Source organism: Lissotriton vulgaris, chromosome 12, assembly GCF_964263255.1.
Source record: "Lissotriton vulgaris chromosome 12, aLisVul1.2, whole genome shotgun sequence".
NCBI lineage: Eukaryota > Metazoa > Chordata > Amphibia > Caudata > Salamandridae > Lissotriton > Lissotriton vulgaris.
In genome coordinates this window covers 699,870,573-699,884,707 of record NC_141700.1, presented here as the reverse complement: position 1 = coordinate 699,884,707, position 14,135 = coordinate 699,870,573, and positions in this window count along the sequence as shown.

Below are 14,135 nucleotides of genomic sequence, written 5' to 3'. Positions count from 1 at the left end.
GTTGGCACAATGCATTTGTCCAATCAACTGGCAGAAGCAAACCTAGTCTCGAAAAATTCATAAAATGCCTACAAAAAGAACAGAGCTATCAAGAATTCCGAATGGACCAATCTGTTACCGAAATTGTCCCTAAAACATCCAAGCAAAATAAACAAATGCACAAGTACCTGGAAGAGCAGGTTAAACTGTACCCTAATACGAAAGGCATAGAATACCTAAACATCATAGCCAAAACACTACTGTAAATAAAGCCGAAACTGTTATTAAACACCAAAAGTAGCACCTAAATATGTGAAAAAATGTAACGTGAGCTTTTAAAGTATTTAATGTATGCAATATATAATGATATTATTTTAATATATGCACACATTAAAACAAAATAATAAGTTAAAATCAATTCCGTAATAAATATGACATTACCCACCCACAAAAATAAATAGAATGCAAACACTTACCAATTTAGTTCTCTATCCAAGAACGTCCATTACCACCAAAGTAATCCAGGTAGAGCAAAAGTAACCCAAAAAAAAATGTAAAAATACAACTGTTCCACAATTAGGAATTCCACGCGGTCCTTAGCCATCGAACTACCATAAAAACCCGAAAAAGTGGAAAAAAAGAAAGAATCGCTCCGGAAAACCCGAAAAACTGTAAAGAAGTGTTTGTAAATCACTGTAGGATGAGAAAAACTAACACTTCCTTTAGAAAAAAAACGGAACTTCCGATGTTGCGAACACCTAGGAAAAAAACATAGAAAACAGACATTCCCACCCACAATATTTAACAAATAATGACAGAGTAACATATTAACATTGATGAGTTAATGTTCGATATACCCTAAAATACTTAAATGAAGTCTATAAATAATTAGTAAACTAACTAACACGACGTGTATATACCATACGTAAATATGTTATTTCTAAATCTGAAACATAGCTCCCTCACATTCAACAGCACTAAATATAAGCTCACTAGTGTCAAACCATAATATTAATACACATATAATATATAAAATGAAGCTTACCTGCAGCGACGTGAAGTGTCTCCCAACCGCGATCAGCCCTTCTTCAAAATAACCCAAAACGACCAAACGCGGTTACAAAAGAAAGCACCAAAAAGTTAAAAAAATAGTCCCATTTGTAAAATATAATATCTATACAGAACTAAATGTGTTAAAAAATAAGTATTAATTTATGTTATGTAAAAAAAATAAAAAAAAATTTTCCTACAAAGAAATCATAATAAAATTGTACATTAATATAATAATGTAATATGATGAAAAAAATGATGTTTATGTTAACAATGTAAAAAATTGTAAGTACATTGTCACAAAAAGAAAAAATTTATTTTGTAAAAATGTTAAATGTTTATTTATATTGTACAAATGTTATCTTCACAAATGAAGGTGAGAAAAGCTTTACAGAAAAATATTATTGTTATTACCAATTTTTTCCTGACAAAACAATATGTGAAAGAGATAATAAAGAATGTTAATGTCATATGAAAATGAAGATTAATAATAATGGTTCTGTATAGTTGTTATTAATTGTGCTTATAAAAGTTTATTTCGAAAAAAATGTCAATAAAAAGATATTATTATGCATTTATGTTATATGTTAAAATGTAAATAAATAAAAGTTAATAAAATCATGCTGAATATTGTATTTTATTATCTTACTAAAAAGGTATCAATGTAATAAAAAATAAATATCTGCATATTACAAATGGGTATATGTTGGACTATAATAATGTAATGAAGAATATAAAAAATCCAGTGTACATTAAATTACAATACATGTAGCACAGTAATAACATAAATATTAATATTCCTACTATACTCTACAGCAAATGTTAATATGTACTATACACTAATTAATTTCAATAGATTATTCCAACAGTAGTGTACAGTAAATTAAACTTGATGTAATATTATATATGTTACAAATCCTGTAATTGATTAAATGACAAATACATATATATTTATCCTGTAGAACTAGGTACCAAAATAAATAAATTAACCCTGAACTCTACAAATAGTCCTTTACCCTAAAAACAGAACACTGACCCTGAACCCCAAAAATAGACCTTAACCTAAAAACTTAAAACTGACCCAGAACACAACAATAACCCCTTGACCCAAAAACTAAAAACTGACCCTGAACCCTAAAATTAGCCCTTTACCCAAAAACTTAAAACTGACCCTGAACCCTAAAATTAGCCCTTTACCCAAAAACTAAAAACTGACCCTGAACCCTAAAATTAGCCCTTTACCCAAAAACTAAAAACTGACCCTGAACCCTAAAATTAGCCCTTTACCCAAAAACTAAAAACTGACCCTGAACCCTAAAATTAGCCCTTTACCCAAAAACTAAAAACTGACCCTGAACCCAACAAATACCCCTTTCTCCACAAACTGAAAACTGACCCAGAACCCTAAAATTAGCCCTGTACCCAAAAACTGAAAACTGACCCTGAACCCAACAAATACCCCTTTCTCCACAAACTGAAAACTGACCCTGAACCCAACAAATACCCCTTTCTCCACAAACTGAAAACTGACCCTCAACCCAACAAATACCCCTTTCTCCACAAACTGAAAACTGACCCTCAACCCAACAAATACCCCTTTCTCCACAAACTGAAAACTGACCCTCAACCCAACAAATACCCCTTTCTCCACAAACTGAAAACTGACCCTGAACCCAACAAATACCCCTTTCTCCACAAACTGAAAACTGACCCTGAACCCAACAAATACCCCTTTCTCCACAAACTGAAAACTGACCCTGAACCCAACAAATACCCCTTTCTCCACAAACTGAAAACTGACCCTGAACCCAACAAATACCCCTTTCTCCACAAACTGAAAACTGACCCTGAACACAAACTGAAAACTGACCCTGAACCCAACAAATACCCCTTTCTCCACAAACTGAAAACTGACCCTGAACCCAACAAATACCCCTTTCTCCACAAACTGAAAACTGACCCTGAACCCAACAAATACCCCTTTCTCAACAAACTGAAAACTGACCCTGAACCCAACAAATACCCCTTTCTCCACAAACTGAAAACTGACCCTGAACCCAACAAATACCCCTTTCTCCACAAACTGAAAACTGACCCTGAACACAACAAATACCCCTTTCTCCACAAACTGAAAACTGACCCTGAACACAACAAATACCCCTTTCTCCACAAACTGAAAACTGACCCTGAACCCAACAAATACCCCTTTCTCCACAAACTGAAAACTGACCCTGAACCCAACAAATACCCCTTTCTCCACAAACTGAAAACTGACCCTGAACACAACAAATACCCCTTTCTCCACAAACTGAAAACTGACCCTGAACACAACAAATACCCCTTAAATAAAAGATAATTAAGTACAATAAAAAAATAATTAACCAATACAAATTAATTTTTCTCAACGAATTGAGTAAATAATAAATTAGACTATATAATATAAATTACTAAACTAATTAGTATTAATTAATTAACAATTAGGTGTAATGTAGGGAAAAATATGTACATTTATTAATTATTGTTTTAATTATTAATAAATTACTTCCCACCCTTATCCCCTATAAACCCAATAACCCGCTCCTAAACCTAAAAAATTTATTAATTAATAATGTATTTTTCTACTTGTAGTAAAACAAAATAAACAAATATCTACATATATAGTTTAAAATATATATTAGTTAATTAATAATTAATATTTATTAATTATCAATTAATAATTAATTAATAATATAGACTATATGATCTTAATTAATACACTATTTATTTATAATTAATTAAATGATATGTATAATTTAGTATTTGTTGTTAACATATATTATTTAATTATTTATGAATTACTTCCCACCCTTATCCCCTATAAACCCAATAACCCGCTCCTAAAACTAAAAAATAACTTTTTGCTAACTTTTATTTTACTAAATGTATATATACAAAATTATTAATTATCTACATATAATGTTTAAGATATATAATTCAAATTTCATAATTAATATTTATTAATTATCAATTAATTATTAATTAATAATATACACTATATGATCTTAATTAATTAACTAATTAATTATAATTAATTAATTTATATTTATAATTTAGTATTTGTTATTAACATATATTAATTAATTATTAATAAATTACTTCCCACCCTTATCCCCTATAAACCCAATAACCCGCTCCTAAAACAAAAATAAAATTATTTTAAAATTTTTATTTTACTAAATGTATAAATACAAAATTAACAATTATCTACATATAATGTTTAAAATATATAATTCTAATTTAATAATTAATATTTATTAATTATCAATTAATTATTAATTAATAATATAAACTATATGATCTTAATTAATTAACTAATTAATTATAATTAATTAAATAATACGTATAATTTAGTATTTGTTATTAACATATATTAATTAATTATTAATAAATTACTTCCCACCCTTATCCCCTATAAACCCAATAACCCGCTCCTAAACATAAATATGTATTTTTAAATATGTTATTAATTATTGTTTTATTTATTATAAATCAGCTTTTTTATAACTTTCCCATACCATTATTTTGATTTTTCCTATACTATAGATTATTTCCATTACTACACAATATTTTTTTTTTACGATATTTTGACACTCGATATTTTTTTTGTCGATATTTTTGCATACTCTTCTATTTCGATATTTTTGTATCCGATATTTTTGCATACCTATATTTTTGTCCTACGATATTTTTACTTCGATGTTTTGTCTTTCCGATATTTTTTTTTCGATATTTTGTCTGATTACCAACTGGCCATATAGCAAGATTTCTGTTTTATCTTCATTGCACTTCAGCTGTGCTGCTGCTAACCAGTTGAACACAGCGGAGAGGCATGAACGCACAACCTCAGTGTCAGTGTTCGCATCTGGCCACGTAAACAGGAGTTGCGTGTCATCCGCATATGCTATTATTTTTGCTCCCATTTGTTCAGCTAAAAAAATAAGAGGAGTAAGATATACATTAAAAAGGAGGGGGCTCAAAGTAGAGCCCTGGGGAACTCCTGTAGTAAGGGATTTAGTCGAGGATGAGTAAGGAGGAATCCAGACCTGCTGAGATCTATCTGTAAGAAAGGATTTCACCCATTCCAGAGCGGAACTCACTATGCCGATATCGGCCAGCCGTGGCAAGAGAAGTGTGTGGGGAACAGTGTCAAACGCAGCAGAGAGGTCCAATAAAATTAGGACCGCTCTGCCGCCACTGTCCAAGCACCCTCTAATCGCCTCTGTAACCTCTACCAGCGCTGTCTCCGTGCTATAGGCTGCACGAAAGCCAGATTGGGCAGGATGTAACGCCCCTGAAGTTTCCACAAAGGCATTAAGCTGGGAAAATGCAAGCTTCTCACCAATTTTAGCCATAGCTGGTAGAAGAGAGATAGGTCTATAGTTGTTCGGCACAGCTGGATCCGCGCCTGTTTTCTTTAGCAATGGCAAAAGCTTAGCCTGTTTCCATATTTTTGGGACAGTTGCAGTAGAAAATGATAGTCCTATTATTTGGGAGACTTCAGAAGCCACTACTTCAGCTGCTTCGGCCTGCACCCGGGCCGGGCAGACATCCCCGGGAGCACCAGATTTTAATGATTTAATTGCTGCCAGGGTATCCTCGACCGAAGGAGGGATAAGTCTCTCCATGATGATGGTGGGAGGAACCTTAGTTTCGTTGTTATCTGTCATCTCATAGCCTCCTCCAACTGTTCTCAAACTGTGTTGAATGTTAGCAATTTTCGTAAGGAAGAAGGAGGAGAGCTTTTCACACCATTCGGTAGAAGGACTCATAGATACCTGCTCAGCACAGGGAGAGAGAAAGCTCTTCACTATCGAGAAAATTTCCCGACTGTTGTTATTAGCTCTCTCAATTCTTTTAGAAAAAAACTCCGTTTTTGCATGTTTAATGCTAGTATAGTAATCTCGCTGAGCTGAGCGAAACACTGCTCTAGCCTGTGGACAGTAAGCTAATCTCCATATTGTGTACAACAACGTTGATAAACAACAGTAGCAGTTAGTTACTTACTAAATAACATTTCAGCCATACTAGTTGTATTACCTGAATATAGATGAAGCAATAACAGGGAAGTCATCACAAATTCACAAGCGAGGTCCCACTTCCAGTTCCACCCAGGTGAGCTCCAACTGTAGGATTAATCTGAATGATTGATTGATTATCCATTGTAGGCAACTAAATAAATATAGACGGAGTTAGTGGGTTATATATTTATCATACATTTACAAAGAATTGACACTACCTGAGTACAACATGATGACACAGTGAGTATGCCTGACTGTGCTAAAATACAAAAAATAGCAATACTAGTAAGTGTTGGCTAATATGAAGCTAGTAGTATTATTTGTGAAAACCTCAAGTTATAAAAAATTGACTCAAAGTCTGGAGTAGACAAGCTTAAGCATTTAGGGTTATGCAACACAAGGCCTTAATGATGATGCTGACGACTGATGTTCTTCATTCTATATCTAAATTATGGATATTTTTTAATGTGGGGGTGGGTAATGGGCCATTGTAGGCTATTGTCTAGACGATCCTGCAGAACGTTGGTGTTGCTTTCACTACATCTGCCCCACCAAGTGTGTGATCCATTGGTTGTGTAAAATAAGCCACACCTCAATAAATCACACAGCCTTGGAGAAGAGGGTTAGGGGTTTGATAAATGGATGGTAAATGGGATTAGGATAAAGATTTGACAAAGAAAAACACTGCAACACAAGGACAACATTCATGTGGGCAATGAGCAGTAGCACATCATTCGCTATCAATCTGTTGTTAGAAGGAAACAAAGGATTATGTATGATAAATTCATTGCAAACAGTCCTTCTGCCCCAAGATGCAAGTTATCAGATATCTAAATGTTCTGTCTTCTAGGTTGAGGAGTGAACCCACTCACCCGGTTATCTTAATATGAGTGTTTAAAGAAAAATTATACCATACTGCAAAATTAGGTGGTGCATCCGAATTCTCTTGGGAAAGTCCACTCTTTGGTGCCTGTCTGGAGTGGTCCAGAAGGTAAGCTGGAGTGTTGTTGAGCTCAGCTAGCTTTCACCTTTCGTTCATGCAGGAGACTAGAAGAAGGCCTGCGGATTGTAAAAGAGAAACTGTATTTTAGGGTCAAGGAGAAGGACAGAAGGAAGGTAATCTTCATGAGGAGTGTATCAAGAAGCAGCATTTCATAACCACACCTCTCTCTGTTCCTCATAGCTGAAGAATAGGCCTCAGAATCATAGTTTACCTTTGAACGGAAGTCGATACTCCATAGCTTCTTGCTTCTAGCTGTTGATGAGGTAGTCCTGCAGCTCCCACCCTAAGTTCTTCCATCAGCCTCCTCCTGACTGTAGGCAACTTTGTCCTACAGCAGTGTTCATCATGACTCAAGCAAGTTAGATGTGGAGTGCACTGCTGTTGAAGAATAAGTAGAGAAACAGAATTGCAGTATTTTGCAAAGGTGTTTGTTTGTTAACTGAAGTGACTGTTCTGTTCTCTTAAGACCCAGAAAAAAGGCGGGCACCCTGCAATTAAATCTTTCCAAAATGTGTAAGGGCCGATCACCTCCAGGGAAAAAAATGCTGGTCTATCACAGAAAGCCCCAAACATTGCAAATAAATATTCATGTCAAGAAATTTCGCATATTACAGTTCAGCACACTCTCCCTAACTGTCAGCCACCACATCAATCATCACTCATAGTCACTCGATAATCTGATCACATATTGGTGTAATGGTTACCTGCTCCACTCCAAGCACGGTGATAGGTACACTATCGCCCCTTTAATGCAAGCAACAGATTGGAATTTAGCAGTCTTGTAAATCAAACAATTGTCTGGGCAGCCATCCTAGATGGTGAAATGAATAGAAGGATCATAGGAGTGGACCATGCAGGTTAATTCATTGTTGCTAAGTAAGTTTGTGAAGGCCAATCAACTCCAGGGAAAAAAAATATTGCCCATCACTCAGACTCCAAAGATTGCAAATCAATCATCTCAGGAAAGTACTCACAATACAGTTTAACACCCTCTCTCACTTCCTGCCACCACATGAATCATCAATCATTATCATCACTCACGCAATCAGTCACTCACTGTTGCAATAGTTGAAGTTACCTCTTCCAATCCTAGCAAGGGTCGTTTAGGTATTAGGTAATCAATCATCTTTGATGCAGGCAACACATTGGAATTTGATACTGGCAGGTGGTCTTGTAGTTAATAAATGATCTTCTGGGACAGACCTTCTAGTGCTAAGTGATGCCAAAATTGATAAGCAATAGGTATGCAATGGGGCCGGCGTTGTCCCCAATGTCATGAAGGAATTGCGGCAGCTTCTTCAATACACACTGTTCCAACTGTAATGCTGCAGTATATGTGACTAATAAAAAAGAAAGGTGAGGCAGCATACATCTGACACAAAATTAATAATGTTCCTCTAGCTGGTTTGTTTTTTTGCAAAGAATGAACTAAGTTCAATGAGAAAAAATGTAAACGTTCTAAGGGGGCACTGGCATAATTAGTTTGGGAAGTAGAGTTCGTCCTCATTTCAAGTGGTTCACCCAGAAGTTGGTCAGCTAACACATTTGATTCAATTTTGGACCAATCACCCTCCTCCTCCTCCTCCTGTGCTGCTGTTTCTGGAACGGTGTGATTGTGTGATATAAAATGTTGGTTCATTTTGATCATAGTGATGGAGCGAGTTTCAGGAATAATTTTATTCTGACTCGTGAAGTCATATTTCCATATTAATAATAATTATTATTATTATTATTATTGCATTTATATATATTAATATGTTTGTGCATGGTTTTCACTAATTCAACCTAGATTAAAAGTGAGTGAAAGTCACACGGGACTAATATTATTTGCTTTATGTTGCATCTGCAAGTTTGTCTTTAAATAATCTATTAACCTTGTCTTATGTCCTTTGTCCTTGTCGACATTAATGCGGCTGATTAATTAATGGCATGTGCTTATTTTACATGTGATTTTGTCTATGTTGTGTTTCTTTTTATATTTTTGCACAGGTTCGTGGAAAATCCTGCTGGCCTTAATCAAGAATGGTAGATATATTCTCACCGCATACGTGTGCTTTTCTGCTAGATAACTTATACTAATGGGTTAATATTAGCTATGGTGGGTGGGAAACAGAATGGGTCTCAATTCCCTAATTAATTGCTGTCTTGTGTTTCTTTAACCGCATGCGTGCGGTGGCTTTTTTCGCGCTGTGCAGCTTTTTTCAAAAAAACGCGTTACATGACGAGCTCAGCTCGTCATGAGCATGCGAGCGGCACAACTCATGACGAGCTCAGCTCGTCATGAGCACGGAGGGGGTTAAACATTAGTTAATCGAGTGGGCCTTTATTGAAAAAAGGCCTGGCTGGCAGTGCTGCTGAGGTCGTGTTCTGACTTGACATAAGTGAAATTCATGCTCTGGGGCTAAAGAATGTTTCCTGCCGAGAGAATAAAAGATTGATGTGCAGGACATTTGACGTCGAGTCTTCACGTTTCTTCAAGTGCACCAAGGACATTAAGCCTGCTCTGCTTGCCAAGTTCAGGATGTCAAGAGTTAGTTTCCCGGTTAATGTTGCGATCTGGAGGAAGCTGGGATGTTCTAATTCATAAACAATAGGGGCTTATGATGTGCCCCGGACTTTGGTCACGAACAAGTGAAACGTAGGTGGACTGACATGGCCTAGCCAATCCTGAAGCTAAATTTCTGGTGTTCTTAGTAATTTAGATACATAGCTAGTTAGAAAAACTATAAAAACTGACCCCTTCTTAGGAGCCCGCCTGGCACTTCCTGATTCCCATGAGACGATGATATGCTGATGGACTATTCTTCATGTAAGCATTAATAGGGCTATAACTTGCTTTTTCCCCTTTAAGCTGTCAATTAGGGAAATAGATTTAAGAATTGAAAACGTTTACTAAATATTCATGCATCTGATTTATTTTGAATTGCCATGATCAATGTGCCTTTATTAATAAACTGATGAAAATTAATGCTAATAAAAGGATTTCTTATTAAAATGCTTTTACTTTTAAAATAAAAAGACTTAAATTGTCAAGCTGGTCTTGATTTATTTAGTCATTACCATCAGTTAATCTATCGACCTGGGTGGTTTAATCAAATGTTTCTGATATTTTACCATGGTTTAAAATGTTATACTGCAGTTGTATATAAAGTATATATAAAATTTTAGATAGTTTGGTTAATTAGGCCACATGATTCAGTTGCCTAATATCTGTCTCAGTTTCATATGGGCCTTGTGAGTGTTTATATATAATGATGAGTATTGAGGTATTGAGTGGTGTAGTTTGAGACAGAATTTCTTTAGGGGCGCTGGATCAATTTCTTTGGTAGCAGAGTTCGGTTACTATGGTACCTGACATGTTACATGGTAATTACATAGGATACATGTCTAAAACATGTTAAGTTTGTTCCCTTGTTGTATGTAGTAGAAAGGATTTTTCATGCAGTGTGAAAATTCCTGGTTATTGCCGGCAAAAGAGTAGTGTGACAGGTGAAGTTACACAGTGCATTTGTTCTGTTTCAGAATAGTGGTATTGATATATCACTAGTGTTACGGACGTACAACACAAGTTTAGGGACCTTAGGTGTGTCTGGATAAATGCATAGTGAGGATTGTCTATGAAATCGTAGCATTGAGTATAGGGACCTGGTGAGCCTGTTTTAAAACTCTCTGTGAAAAGAGTAATAGATCCTTCTGAGCTTGAGTGAAGGGTAAGGAAGCGTTGTCTATTCTTACTAGCGATTCTGGATTTCTATGGTTGGTTAAAGTCCTGCCAAGATTTCATGTATGTATAATTAGGTTTTCCGTTTGAATGCGTAAATGATTCAGTGAGAAATAGCGTTGTCTATTCCATGCGAAAGATTTTCTGAATAAATGTTAAAACTTTTGTTTTTCTTAGCGAAACAGACAAATGGTTTGTTTTTCTGTAGGTACTAACTAAGGTTCATTGAAAAGTATTGTTTAAAATGGCGCTGTGAAAAATTTTTGTAAAGGAGGGGTGAATTTACGGAGTGACACACACAGCCAAGCTGCAGCGGCAGTGTACGTCATTGGGTTCGCACTGTGATTGGTTAGAATACGTCACAGCAAGCGCACTGGTTGGCTCTCGTGACAGTGACGAGCTGAGAGCTGAATGGTCCATTCTGAATACAGTATTTCTATTGGTTGAGCAAGGTAGTGACGTAGCTTAACCTGATTGGCTTGTTGGTGTCTTTCGAGCACGGATTGGCTAGAGTAGCGGAACATCAAGAAAATATTTACAATCTTTTTGAAATAAGCAATTTTGCTTAAAAACATGAGTTATTGGTACGAAAAGGAGGAAACAAAGCCTTCATGGTTTCAGAAAATAAAAAATGTATTTAATCCCGACAAGAAAATTGAAACGCGCGGTGGAAAATTACTTCATAAGTACAAAACACCCGCAGCATATATGGAAGGTGAATATGGTTATCATACTGTAATTTGGTTTGAAAATTGGATGCAATATACAAAAAATGATGGCGTATTAGCATGGCCAGAAGATGGATCATTTAATATGAAAGTTTTGAGAAACCTGAGAGAAAAAATGATGGCTCTTATGCCAAAGCCTAGACCTACACAATTTGAAGCTTTAGTTGAATGGGAGGTTGAAATGATGGAACTCGATCGAGAAAACAAAGGTTTACCTAGAAACCCAAAATATAATGTCAATAGAGAGACACATGAGGATAAAGTGAGACGCTGGAGAAAAGCAGACATGTACGATGGTCTGTACCCAGTGAGAATAATGACTACTGAAACACCAGATCAAAAGAGTACTCAAAAGAAAGGTAAACTTGATGAAGAATTAGATGATGCAGTTTTAGAAGACATTTATTCTACTAAACGCAAACCGCCACCTTATCAAGCAGAATCACAATCTACCCCGAGAGGTTTTACAGGAACTTCTCCAAGTGCACATCCTAGGGAAACTGATGAAGGTTCACCCAGATTTTTAAAATTGCCGGAAAGAGTAGGGCCAAGAAATAATTCTAGTACACCAAGAGAAAACAGAGAATATCCTCAGATTCCAGAACAGAGAAATGATTTTTTGAGAAACTCAGAAAGACTTGCTGATATGCAAGAAATTTCGAATTATAATAAGGCAAAAGAAGATTTAATCCAACAATTAACTAAAAGCATGGAAGCAGTGACAGTACCAGTAACGATTGGTCCTGTTGTACCAGTTTTTGATCAAAAAGAAAATAGACATTCAGCTTTGACAGTTCCATTAAATGCAGAAATTCAGAAAGTGGCTGAAAATATTTATTCGGAGCTAACAGAAATGCACATGGAAAAATCAATGATGCCAAATGTAACTTTTAACCAAAGCTTGTCAGGTTGCCAGACACCATCTGTTGCAGAATCTGATTCAGGTTGTTCAGAAAAAAGCTTGAATAAAATAGACATAACGCAAAATGCACTGTCTCCAGAAGCTCCTGAATTTAAAAAGCTTGATGTTGCAAAACTAAAAGCTGATTTGGAGGAATTAATAATTGGCACAATTGGTACTGACAATTTAAGATTGTATCAGGATGATGAACTGCTTTTTATTTGTAAGAGCATTCAGTGGAAAACGAAAAACAGGTATGAACAACTGGAAGAAATTGCTGCTGAATTAGAAATTGATTTAAGCAAACAGAAACATTTGCAAAAACATTACAGAGTGGATTTTTCTGAGAAAGATATTGACAACCTGAATACTTCAGGAAGAATAATCCATATTAGAGAATTGATAACTTTCCTCAAAAGATTAGGTGAATTAGGCAAATGGAGAATGAAATGGTCATAGAATAAAGAGCAAGACAAAAGAGACAGAGGAGAAACAGTTTCTGAATTTCCTATGAGGGAAATAGCTGCTGGAGGGTATGTGCATGTCCCTTGGTCAAGACAGGACATTCTGTTGTTCACAAATGATTTTCCTCGGCTGAGAGAAAAGCCCGTGGAATGGCACGTCAGGTGGACAGATTCATCAAAGTGTCAAAAGTTCTGTGGATTGATCTGGATGGATTCTTTGACATTGTTGTCCCATCAGATCTTTGGACAGAATGTAAAATTTCTGTGAGTTGGCCTAAAGAAGAACCTGCTAGGGACACAATTTCAGGTGCCCCATCAAAAGATGTCATGGAAATATACAATAAAGTAATTTATTGGCTGAAAGAAAAAATCCCCCCGAAAGAAGTAGATTGGGTTAAAATTGACAGAACAAACCAAGAACCAAAAGAGTCAGTACATTCATTTTATGAAAGGTTATTGTTGGTTTTCAAACAATACAGTGGATTTGTAAAATTAAGTGAAAAGGACATGAGCCACTTCATTTACAGATTTGTTTATGGCCTGAGACCTGAAATAAGTGAGATGATTAAAAATGGAATTGTGGGTTGGCAATCACTTTCAGTTGATGACATCTTGAGAAAGGCAAAATATTGCAGTGATGAGATTGAAGCAAAACAGAAAAAGCTCAAAGAAAAGGCAATGTGGGCACAGGTGAAGGTAGCTGAGCAACAGCAGATAGCCTTAGAAAATAAAAATGTGCAACAGAATCAAGGCAAATTTAGGAACAATTTTAATAAACCAAAATTTAATGTGAATATTGAAGAGCTAAAACAAAAGCTCCCATGTTTTAATGGCGGCGAAATTGGACACTGGAAGCGAAAGTGCAAAAATCCGCCCAGAAATTTTAAAAATTCATCATTGAATCCACAGATGCAGAGTGAGATAAATCAGCAACAGCAGCTACAACAGCAGTTAAACGAATTAAGTCAGCAGCGACAGCTACTGCGGCAGGTAGTGAATCAGCAGAGCCAGATTCCACAAGCACCTTTTCCCAACTGTGTGAATGCTCAGAGGTACACCCCTGGAACAGGTTTCTGCGGAGGAGATCAGGTAAACAGATTGCCAAAAACGAATGTGTCAAATGTTTCTCAGCAATTTTGGGTGAAAGATAATGAAGCAAGTGATTCCTCTGAAGATTACTCATGACGGTGCCTGAGAGAGGAAGAAGAGTGTGTGCTTGGACCCACTCTTGA